Below are 12853 nucleotides of genomic sequence, written 5' to 3'. Positions count from 1 at the left end.
TATGGAGGCAGCAGCATGTTCTCAATCCCTTGTAATCCAACCATTTATAACATTTGACCTAAGCCACACTACCAAATGCAGTGAACTACCCAATCGTTTTCACTGCTGGTCCCCTCCTCTCTATTCCTGTTTCTAGCATTCTGGTGCACCATCCTGACTCTTCTGTCTGGCTTCAATCTCTCTGCCTCTATTTTGTCTCATTTACTACCTGAGATCATTCTTCCCAAAGCATGGCTCTGCTTGCACACTTGCCCAATGCAAAGCCCAAGGCCCATTAGGCATAGAACCCTAAGGCATTCATGACTTGGTTCCAACCCACCACTCCAGCCACATCCTCTTTATCATGCTTAGCAAACTCTTTACTCCAGTCACAAACAGGAAGTCTCAGCTCTTCTCAAACAATATTCTGAGGGTATCCATGCCTTCTCTGGGACATTTCCACCCCATCAAGTCGCTAAATGCAAATCTTACCAATCCTTCAAGGCCTACTCCAAATACTACTTTCTTTATGATTCCATCATTCCTGATTATGCAAACTAGAATTTACTTCTGCTCCTCTAAATTTTATTTCTACTTCCCCTGTGCCATTTATTGTTTCTCACCTTGTGCTACAGGACAAATCCACGGGAGTGGTTGACAAGTACCTCAAACTTCGCATCTGATGTCATCATCTCTCAAGTCTAAACCTTTCAGAAACCTGAATCCTCCTCCTTCCCTCAGCCTCACCCCTTACAGTAAATCAGGGTCCAGATTTTGTACTCCCCAAATATCTCTTACATTAGCTCCCACTGAGTACTCTTATAATGCCCTGGTTTAGGTTCCCCCTTATCGTTCACAGAACTATAGCAATTAGTGTCAATGCTGTTCTTGTATCTGATCTTACTTACTTCCTCAAATGCATCAACTCACCACACAAGACCTCTCTTGGAAATTCAAAACTCCACACCACTCTCCTGCTTAATACCATCTGTAGGTTCTCCACTGCCCACAGAGCACAGTCCAAGATCCACAGCGGAGAAACTTCCATCCTCCACTTTGCATCCTACTACTTTCCACCTTCACTTTACAGTTGAGTAACTGCAAACTGATTCTAGTTCCTTGAACACACTGTTATTTTACACTTGTCTGCCTTTGTTCTTGCCTGGATTAACCTTCTCATCAACACTCCTTTTGCAGTGTTCTGCGTTGCATTACCCTTGGGGATACCATTCACACAGGATACAATTTGTTGTGCCAGCAATAGCCCTTGGTACCCTCAGTCCCTCTTCTCTACCTAATGAACTCATACCTGTTATTTTGGTCCAGTTCAAAATTCATCTCTCCCAGAAGCTTTCCTGGAATTCTTCAGTAGTCTTGCACATGGCTTCTTACCATATTTTAAAACAAACATCTGGTTATGCACTTGCTTCTCCCATTACCAGGCTTGAGGGCAAAGACCATGACTTGTCTTTGTAGCTCTGACTCCTAGCCCAGTGCCTCACACACTCAATAAATGTTAGTTAAACTGAAATGTTATGTTCATGCCATTTCACTTGCAGGACTGTGATTTGGTAGAGAGAAGGAATTCTGGCTTACAGCACATATCTTTACATTCTTCATAGACATCATACAGTAAGCTGACTGAGTTACCAGCATATCCTGGAGAGCTTTTTTTAAACATAAATTAGTTGGAATTGAGCATATTTCAAAGGTGGCATATCACATCATTGGGGGTGGCGAGATAGCAACCATTTCTCCAACAGTGTTAATTTTCACTATATATATATATATATATATATATATGTGTGTGTGTGTGTGTGTGTGTGTGTGTATATATGATACAATGTGACTAATAGTTTAATAATTTGATTGTGATAGGGAGCTAATGCTGAGTGAGTAGAGAAAATTTGTATGAGACATAGGACACAGAACCACTTTCCTGGAATGGCTGGCTACTCTGTTGGCATGTCCGATATTTATTTGAGTATATGTTTGTTCTTATGTTAACTTTGATATTCATGAAGTGTGCTGCAAGCAAAATTGCCAGGTAAGGCCAAAGATTAAAGAGCAAAATGAGGCTCTGGAGTGAGTGGAATGTAAAGAAAATGAAATGTGTTTTGTCAGTTTTAATATAATTTATTATTTTTAGCATCTAGTAACTAAATACATTTATATTCAAAATTCCTTTATTATTGAAATCCCTGCAGCAAAAATAACTTGGTTATTGCCAATCTAAAACTCTCTAACCCCTAATTTCCTGTTGCTACTGAAACAATTGTTTTGATAACATACTTCATGTTGTGAAAAGTATCTTAGGAATGATACTATTGAATTATAGCAAAATAGATTATATTTTTTTAACAATGGCATTGGGACAACTAGCTGACCAAATGGAGATTACAGACTAGAGGAGAAAAAAAACATTAAGCAACATCAACATGACCAAACTTGAATTCATCTTTTTTCCTAAATCTGACTTTCTTCACACCTAACAGAGGCACAGATGCTCACACCTCTCTAAGATGGGCATACTATGTCATATTTAACTCTTTTCATGCCCTCTCCCCAGTATCCAACGTATCAGCTAGTCTTATCAATTCTACCTCCTAAGCATCTTGTGAATCTATTCACTCTTTTCCAATGAACTCCCAACACCCCAGTTTAGACCTCCATTGTCTCATATCTGGATTTCTGCAATAGTCTCCTAATGAGTCTGCCCCCTCTATGCTTGTGCTTTACCAATGCATTCTTACAAACCACAGCCAGAGTGTTCTTTCTAAAAGCAAATCCAATCAAGTCACTCACCTGCTTGTAATCCTTCAATGACTTCCCACGCATTGTAGGATAAAAACCATACTCCGTAATGCGGCTAACAGAACCCTGCATCATCTGGCCCCTTCTCTAGCCTCATCTCTTGTCACTTTCTCCCTCAAACAGGCTTATCCAGACACAATGAATTCCCTTCACTTGTCTCTTACTTTCTGGCTTTTGTATATGTGTTGAATCTGCATAACCACTGTTTTTCTATCCCTTTGCCACTTCCCTACTTATCAAGCAGCTTACCTGACACCCCTCCCCACCAGATTGTGTTGGAGTCTGAGGTCTCTGTTCTTCATGTAATCTTGTACTATGTCCATAATAGCTGCTACCATACCAAATTGTTTTATCTGTTTCCTTCTCCCTTTGTCCCACCAGACTATAAATTCACAAAGGTAGGAATTTTGCCTATCATGCTCATTCTCATACTTCAGGGCTTAACAATATCTGGTACATAGTGGGCACTCAGTAGTTAATTAGTCAAATGCATGGATGGATAAATAAACTAATGAATGAATAAAAGTATAATAAGTGTTATAACCAAAAATTATTGTAGAGTATGAAGACCACCCTCAGGTTCTAGGATTCACTAGAAAGATTCACAGGATACAGAGAAGCTATTATATTCACAGTATGGTTTATTACAGCAAAATGATACAGATTAAAATAAGCAAGGGAAAAGGGCATAGGGCAGAGTCCAAGAGAAACCATATTCAATCTTCCAATTGTTCTGTCCCTGAGGAGTCTCATGGACAGTGCTTAGTTCTCCCAGCAATGATGCATAACAACACATGCAAAGTGTTGCCAACTAAGGAAACCCACCTGAGATCTTTGTTACAGGGTTTTTATTTGGGCTAATCACATAGGCTTGAAGCAATGAAGTCTTATATGACAGTCGCCAGCTCCCCACCCAAAGGTCAAACTGATGCAGAATGACCCAAAGCCCAAGGCATAAAAAAACAAGCGTTTGCCACCAACAGGGTTAGCGTACATAAGCTATCTAGTGTGATACAAAGTCTTAGGTATACAAAGACACAGTTATCAGGAAGAATATTCAAGGGATCAGAGGTTATCTCCCAGGAGGTGGTCAAGACCAGTCCTGAAGATCCTCAGAATGTGCAGGGTTTGGATAAATTAATCCAACCAATTAATCCTTTACTAGTGAGTTAATCCTTTACCACTTATAGAAATTCAGTAGAGTGGGGGTGCTTAGGAAGACCTCCCAACAGAAATGACACTGGAGTTGTATAGCAAAAGACACACATCAGTCAGAAGAAATATAGGCAAAAAATGATGATGAACAAAATCATCAAGGCATATGCCAGCATGGCTCTTTAGGGGACTGAAAATAGCTCATATGGCTGCAGTCCTCTCTTCTCACAGATATTCAAGCTTCCATGAAGTTCCTATTGCTGCCCCTCTCACACCTGTGTTTAGCCTCTCTCTCTCGGACATCTTTTTAAAAACTGGAAAAATGAATTTACATCATCCTGTATTCTTCCTAATCTGTTTTGTATGATGTGCAGAACTTTCTGCCCTGTATCTCACAAATAATTTCTTTCAAAGTATTGTCTGCATCTATTTTTAAAGTCATAAACCAAGTATTTTTATTTTCTTTCTTGTAACAACCTTGCTTAGGGGCAGTGAGAATACTACACTCAGGTCACCTCCTGAGTGTGGGAGAGTGGTAGGATAGCAGAAAATACTGGAAAGGAAGAATAAGTATCTCAAAATGTAATCTCACTATATTTGTATACCTCCTTTCAAATTTCTTAAGAGAAGATAGTCTTCCATATGGTCTGAATTCCCCCATAACACATTGCTCATGAATTTATATTAGGTCAAGTCTTTACAGCCATGATCCCTTATTCTTTATAATTAAGTAAGACAGCAAATGTGAAAATAGCATAGTGCCTATACCCAACACTCAATAAATTATTGTTGAAACTGAACCCTAATACTCTAAGTACCATTTCAAAATTTACATCTTCATCAAAAAGAGCAACAATTTGAATGTGCATAGAATTCAAGGTTTGACTGAAGTGTACCTTCTTAACCATCAAAGCAACCAAACTTTACAAGAGATAAAAACTCAATCTAAAATTTTCCATAAGAAAATACTGGGAGGACTAGAAGAGTTAAACTTTGAGGGGGAAAGTGAAGCAAACCAGCTATGAACAATTAAACTAAGCTATGTCTAAGGCCAAAACCAAATTAAAGGAGGCCTAATGAGAAGTAGGTTGAGGCCTAAAAGAAATCTCAAATGCCCTCCTCACCCTGATATTACCTTGCAATGAGTCCATGGGAGTTTGTGTTTAAAGAGCAAAAATGTGCAGGCATTTGCTACAGAAATTGCTGTTTTCTTACATAATGGTATATTGTTCCATAAATGTTTAGTGGTAACGAGGATGATGCATATTGCCAGCAGGAAAAAGACACAGGGATTGTTTAAAGGAAGAGAAAATGCAAATACAGATGCCCAAATGAAATTTGTATGAATTTATTAATTTTTGAAATTTTTATGAAAGACTGAAAAAGACAATAAAATATTAAAACTAATATTACTGCTCAGCTTCAAACCCTCCTCTCTCATAATACTGATGCATGTGTATAACCACAAAAGAAGTTTTATTTTAAATGAAAACATTTCAAGAAAATGTAGACATTTCAAAAACCTTGAACATCATCTCTTTCAAAGAAAACAAAGCTGTGAAAAGCTAAAGGTTTGTGATTTTAATGAGGGTTAACAATGATAATGAAAAGCTACTTTGCACACAATAGTCTGTTCATTGGCAATAACTCAGGCCTGTCTGCAGAACCACCTGTTTCATATCCAAGACATGGTAATTGCATTTTAAAACAAAACCTTAAGAGATTTCATGACATTCTAAATTTGGATCATTATCATCATCTTATACAATGAGCCAAAACTCAAATGTATGGTTTGCTTCTCTCCCGATCAATCTTTTATATACTTGTCAAAGGGAGAAGCAGAAAATTGGGTAAGGGATGGTTTTATTTTCTTCCTGAGCAAACATTAGCCAGACTATTCCAAAATCTGATCAAAGATATAATTATTCTGTTAAGAAAACACAAAACAAACTTAAGAAGCAAGAGAAAATGTTAATATGGTCTGAAATTCCCACTAGCATAATCAACCAAAAACAAGTACCAGAACTCTCCTCCAAATCTTAATCCATGTTAATTACAAATGACAAATATAGTTAATATAAACCATAATGGTCTGAACTAATTTGACTGAGCATGCAATGCAGTGTTGGCAAGGTCAGGCTTTTGTGCTCAATTACTGTTCATTCAAGCTGACTTTAAGAAACTTTTGTGGGAAGGAACAATGATCCCAATATCCTACAAACAACTAACCAACATGAAAATTTAAATAATCTAATGCAGGTTGCAGTTAGTTAGAATTCTAAAGACACACAACTCATGCAAAAGTCTATTTGTAAATTGATTCTGTTCATCACAATTCGGTAACACTCTGTCTGAGGTAATTTGTGACAATGAATTGAAGGCATCAGGAGTGTGGTCAGTACAGGAAAATCAATCTATTAGGAAAAATTACAATGACTAGTGGTGGCAGAAGAAAATAAATAACCATAATGGTGATTGGAGGTATCTTGACACAAGAGGGAGAGAGCTATAGACTGAGGGTCTGAATACTGAACCCTAGCTATTTTAAGGTATGAAAAAATTAGGGATGATCCCCTTACTGGGGCAGATGTCTTTCTGATTCTCTTTTATTGGGATGGAGGAAATTTTCAGTACACCAAGAAACAAGCTGAAGGGGTTTTCACTATCCCGAATTCTTGTCCAAATATGTAGTAGCAAGTATTACCATGGGTTACCGAATCTGCTCCTACCCTCTCTCTGAAGGTGGGAGCTTTCAGTTATGCAAATAACCCAGAACCTCAAAACTGCTCAGGTCACTTGGTTCCCAGTGAAGATACATAAGAGATGTCTACTATCTATACTAGCAAGGCTAGGTGCCCATTCCAAAGGAGTAAACCTTTACTGCTTTCCTCATAGCAGAAAATGTGAGCCAGTGATTGACTCCAGTCATGGCTTTCTTAATGAATCCATGACAATGATGAAAAGGTGTTTTCTTAAGCTTTTGCTCTATCCACTTATTTCAGTACTGAGGCCTGTGAATTAAACTGACCAAAGACAGATCAACAGGAGAAAAGGCATGCAAATGTTGTTGATGTTAATATTTTTACATGTATAGGGGCTTCACAGAAAAAAAGGGAAAACCTAAGGATGTAGTTAGATTCAGAGGTTGTACCTTTTAACTGAAAGGAACAATCCAAATGACAGCCCTACCTTAGTTTAAAGCTAGGTTCTCTTTTCTGCTTATTATGGATCTTTGATAAGAAATACAATTGCTGAGAAGTCTGTTTTGCTTGCTGTTTGCTACGAGCATTGTGAGACCTTTCCTGAATGTAACCCGCTGTGTAGTAGAATGGGTTGTAAACCTTCCTAAATGTAGTCTGATATGTAATGGAATGAGTGATTGTACATAAACTAACCGGCATTTCTCGCTTCTGTAAACCTGCTTGCTTAGCACATTCCTCACCTACCCCCTTCCCCCTTTTTTTCCTCCTGCCACAAGTAACGGACAAAGCCTTCCCGCCAAAGGACAAAGGACGCTCAATCAGAGAACAACAAATGTCCTTACTTTAAAATCAACTAATCAGGCCCCTCATAATTTGAAACCTCACCTGTGGTATTTGTCTCTGTCTATAAAAACGCTGTACCAACCCTGATCGAGGCCTCTTGCGTCACCGGCGATGAGTGCGCAGAGGACCAGGTTCGAACCTGCAATAAACGACCCTTGCCGCTTGGCTTTGACTTACGACTTTGGTGGACTTTTGTGGGAGGTTTTGGAACTTCAGGCATTACATAACAAAGGGCAATAAATTGTAGAAAAAAACTAGACAAAGTAAAGGGAGGTTTGGTGATAAATTGTGGGAAAGTGAGTAGAAAATAAATGAGGGAAACTAATGGAAGAGTTATTTTAGTAAAGTATGTTGATGCAGACTCACCTTAATGCCAGCCTTCCATCTCTAGACAATGGTCACTTTCCTCGTCCTGGTATAGGAGATGGGGTATATTTACGCCACCTTCACAAAGGGAAATTTGTGTTCAGCTTTAAGGCAGATAAAAGGAGGGCAGAGAACATCAGTCTTGACATTCAAGCCAAATTTTGGATGAGGGTCCACTTTGCTACTACAAAATGGCCATACAGGGGCATTTAAGAATATAGACACCAGCGCCTGCTTCCCATTTAAGAGAATTTGGAAGGTAGAGGCTTACTGAATTCACCTGCAATGACAAGGCAAGAAATCAGTGTTTGAGAGAAGCTTCAATTCCACTTGTTTTAGGGGCAAAGATGTGTGAATATGTGGGCCAAAAGAACCCAGGGAAGCTGTTTTGATGGTATTTCACCCAACAAGGATAAGAGCCAAGACAAGAGGATCTCAGCACTAAGAAGCTGTGCAACAGACCACCAGGAGTGGAAGCTGGGAAGGTCACAAAAGGTCACCCCAAGAGTACCCACATTAGGAAACTATGCAGTTTTGGAGGTCGCAGCAGAGGTCACCAGGCAATTCCCACATCCACCCCATATCATAGCCAGCTTTCGTATGTCCGCATTAATAGTGGACATGAAAACCAACAAGCATCAGTCAAATAAAAATTCCCCTGGCTCCAGAATTTGAATTCTTTCATCCCTCTTCTATTCCCTGTTCCTGTGTCCCAATTCTTAAGAACCAGAAAAATTATGGAGGCAGAAGCAAGCTACAAAAAATAGTGAAAGAACAAATTATGCCCTTTTTTCATTTCTCCAGACTAATGGAGAAAAGAGGTCTTCAAACGCATGTGAGACCCACTTCTGCTTAGGATTCAGAAATCTGGAAAGAGCATCCCATCCTTATAACAAGAGTAATAGTAACAACAGTTACAACAAAGCCAGAGAGTCTGAAAATTCACAACTCTTCTGAAACCCATCAGAGAGCTAAAAGTGACAGAAAAACCAGTGAGTCTGAAATCTAAAGATAAGAGCCTCCAAAGACAAAGAGGACATGAGCTCTTGCTCACCCAACATAGTCACCAACAGACATGGGTAAAAAGAATCCAACTAGATTTTTTAACCAATCGCTAATGGGTCAGTGTGGACTAATGAGAGTATATAGAACCCATGGAGACTGCAGACACAGGAATTCACAATCTCTCACAGGCTCTTCTTGGACTTCACCGAGCACTCACAAAAAAGACTGGGGTAAAAGCAAAACTCCTGACAAAGGTTCAGGTCTGGGGAAGACACCCAGCAGCTCTGTGGGGAAAGCAAAAGCCCTACTGGATTCTCCTCCCCTATCTCTCCATAGGAATCAAAGCTCTATGCTCTGTGGGAATGTGACAAATACTGTTAATCTTAAGGCGCTGTGAAAACCCAGGTAGAAGAAGGAATAGAACATAATGCTTTACCCCAGGGGAAAGGGTAGAATACATGCTGGGCCCAGAATTACAGCTGGGAGAGGGGCATGAGCACTGAGAATCCATAGACACATTACCTTCCTAAGACTGAGGGTTAGTCAGAACAGCAGATAGCACTGCACACCCCTCACCTCCCACCTCCAGGGTAACAAGCTACTCCTAACAAGTAATGGTGGTCTACTGCCAGGAGAGAGGCCAGGGCATGCTCCCAGAGAAGCAGTGCAAAGGGAAACAGGGAACAGAGGGCACACTCAGATGAGTTCTAAAGAGAACTTAATGAAGAGACTATTTCTGGTGGGGAAGGCAGATTGTGGAACTAATGATGAGGAATGCTGAAGGCACTGAGTGATGACCAATGATGGGAAACTGTGAAGACTTAAAGTGGCAAGGAGAAGAAACAGCAATTGGAGTGATAGCTAGAGCCCAGCAAGCAGGTAGCAGGCAGCTGCAGTCAATGCCACATCATAAGTAATTATGTTCTATACTTTTAGTTTCTCCCTCATCCTACCCTTTCATCGGCTGCTGGTGTCTCTCACTGGCTGACCAAACCAAAAAAGAGACAGGGAGTTGGCGTGCTGCTATCCATACATCAGACCTATGGGGGCACAGAGAAGAGCCAAGGGTATGGATGGAGTGGGTGCAAATGGAAAATACCCAGCATAATCATCCTAGCTTGACTACTGCATCACCACGGGATCCACCTCCATAACCTTGGCAGCCTCTCCCTCCTCAGGGTGCAAACCTGAACCTTCCTTCTTCTCTCTACCATCTTTCTAAGTGATATTATGCATTTCCATGGCTTGTGATATCACTGGTATGCTGATTACTTTTTTTTGAATTTTTTTAATGTTTCCTTATTTTTGAGAGAGAGAGAGCATGACTGGGGGAGGAGCAGAGAGAAAGAGGGAGACACAGAATCCAAAGCAGGCTCCAGGCTCTGAGCTGTCAGCACAGAGCCTGAAGCGGGGCTCGAACCCCACGAACTGTGAGATCATGACATGAGCTGAAGTCAGACACTTAACGGACTGAGCCACCCAGGCACCCAATTACCATTCCTTTCCTTGAGTTCTACACTCAGATTCAACTGTCTTGACAGCTACTTCTGGGTGTCTCCTACACTGCATTTCTGACTCATCTGATCCTGTTAATTATCTTAATTCACCCCTGCCACTATCCAATTCATCAACAAGCTAAAATATATTCCAGATCTGCCCATCCTTTCTCTTTGTCACCCTTGTCACCATATTATTTCTGATTTCTACACCTATTTCTTATCTTCCTCCAATCAATTCTAGACTCAGCAGTCAGAGGGACCATCTTAAAATGTAGACTAGGTCATGACATTTTTCTGTTTAAACTTTACAGTGTAGTCCTCCCCTACCTCATCTTTGCCACACCCCTACTTACTACTCTCTAGCCACACTGGCTTTTCCAAGTCCTCATAAAAGCCAAACTCTCTGCAGACTCAGGGGCTACCGTCCCCCTTCCCAGTCACTGCTCCAACCTGGCCCCATGTTTCAGAACTTGTCTCCTTTTCATCCTTCAGGGTGGCTTTAATGTCTCTGCAGAATGGCTTTTCCTGGCCACCTTACTTGAAGTAAGTTCTTCCATCTCATTTTTCCCTATCTTCTCACCTAGTTTATTTTCTTCTTACCATCACCCTCTACTTTTCCTTTTTATTTGTTTGGTTGTGTTTTTGTCAGTCTCTCATACTAAACTTCAAGCTAATAATGCAGGAATTATTATGCCCTGTGATTGTCTTACACGCCTGTATGCCCTGAGCCTAGCATACTGCCTGGCATAAAGTAGGTATGCCAAAGACTATGCTAAGTTGCATAAAAATAAGATTGCACTTAAATCTGCCTAACAACCCTAAGAGGTAGATATTTTTACTTTACAAGTGAGGAAACTGAGGCATAGAAAGGGTAAGCAACTTAACAAGGGTCACATGGTTAGGAGGTAACAGGTGAAATTCGAACCTAGAGAATCTGATGCCAAGGCCAGCACTTTTAACCACTATGCAATATCTACTCCCACATTCATTTCCATGGATGAAATAATGACTACGCATATTAATTAATAAAGTGGAAGGGCAGACATAGATTGTACCCACAAGTCAGTATGCGGAAGTCAGAGAGGCTAATATTGAAGACCTCCCGTATTAAGACCTGAAGATTGAGTGTGCCAGACTGACAGGAGAGAAAATGTACCAAGCACAGAGACTCATACATGCAAAGACACAGAGGCAGAAGAGAGGGTTGTATGTTAGGAGGGGAACAAGTAGTTGTTTCCTTGGATTATAAAATGAGAAGAGAAGAAAATAGGTAGAAAGTCAAAACTGATGAGTCTAAAAGGCAAAGTTTGTAGTCAACACAAAGCAGTTTAGAGTTTTATCCTGTAGATTAAAGATTAGGAAGTGATTAAAGAAAATTAATCAGAATGGAGATACAATTAGGCTGTGATTTAGAAAACTCCCTCTGGCAGTGACATAGAGCAGTCTTCTTAAAGTTGAGCAGCCTACACTTCTTTAAGAGAAAAAAGTATCAGTGGACTTGGTGTCCACTGGTGGACACTGATACTTTTTGTACAAATACATAAGAAGACACAAACTCCTTAGTCTGGTACCTCTTATACAGTCATCAAACTGAAACAATTGTATATACTTCATAAGCCAAACTACAAATCAAATTAAATTTTAATTAACAGTAATTTAATGCAATGATGTTTTACTTAAACGAAATTGCCACTCAGAGTAGGCAGTGGTATTAACTATTTGGATGCACATTCGTTGGAGTTTGAAAAAAAGAGAAAAGGAGATCTGAAAAATATTGCTGGTAGATTTAAATTAGATCATCTTTAATGTCCTTCAGGAGTTATAGGTAAAGAACTTCCTCTTAAATTATATTTTGGCTGTTAAACTATACTTGGCAGAACTATATTTCTAGAATGTGACATCTCAGATTGAACCTCAGTGAATCATAGCTTCTTTAAATACAAATGATGCTGGCAGGCCGGGTCCAGGGACCCAGAGGGGGTCCCCCAGGACCAGCCAAAATGGTCCTTGGCTTCACATAGGATGGAAATCAAACATGAGCCAGCAGGAAGTGAGAGCAAAGTTAATTGAAGATATAGAGAGAGCAGATACAGATGGAGTGTCTGGGAGACTCAGAAAGGAAAGGAGCATGAGTCTTGTCTTTGTTTGAGGTCTGGGGGTTTTTTACTGAGGATTGTGGCCTGGTATACCTGTCCTCTCAGGCATCCAGGGACTGGTTAGAATAAAGACAGGGCCCAGGTGTCATTCCTTGGAGCCAGCAGGTCTTGGCGTTGAGAAGCCTAGCTCCTGGTTGTCTGGAATATGCATATGATAGCTTTGTCCCATCATTCTCATCTGGTCCTTCCATAGATGTTCTATATTCTAAAGAAATCCTTAACTCCTTGTTCCTTACAAGGGGGACACACACTACATTCTGAGGCACGTGTAAAGTGGTGGTGCAAGTCGTAGCATGAACAGGAGCAGGAAAAGGAGCAAAAGCCACATTTTTAA

The 12853-nt window shown here is 40.2% G+C and overlaps 1 long non-coding RNA gene across 5 annotated transcripts in view; it reads right to left on the bottom strand.

Annotated features, from left to right (window-relative positions):
* The window catches only part of LOC123580803, a 36103-nt gene that overhangs the window by 20819 nt on the left and 2431 nt on the right, over positions 1–12853 (bottom strand). For 3 of the 5 annotated variants that reach the window (XR_006703460.1, XR_006703461.1, XR_006703462.1), the window contains exon 2: positions 7860–7937. This is a non-coding gene — a long non-coding RNA (uncharacterized LOC123580803). Of the gene's footprint in view, positions 1–1288; positions 1367–7859; positions 7938–12853 lie in introns of all 5 variants that reach the window. The other 2 variants (XR_006703459.1, XR_006703463.1) reach the window with 2 other exon arrangements.

The sequence above is a fragment of the Leopardus geoffroyi genome, chromosome A3 (assembly GCF_018350155.1).
Source record: "Leopardus geoffroyi isolate Oge1 chromosome A3, O.geoffroyi_Oge1_pat1.0, whole genome shotgun sequence".
NCBI classification, from domain to species: domain Eukaryota; kingdom Metazoa; phylum Chordata; class Mammalia; order Carnivora; family Felidae; genus Leopardus; species Leopardus geoffroyi.
This window is presented reverse-complemented; position numbering and strand designations above follow the sequence as displayed.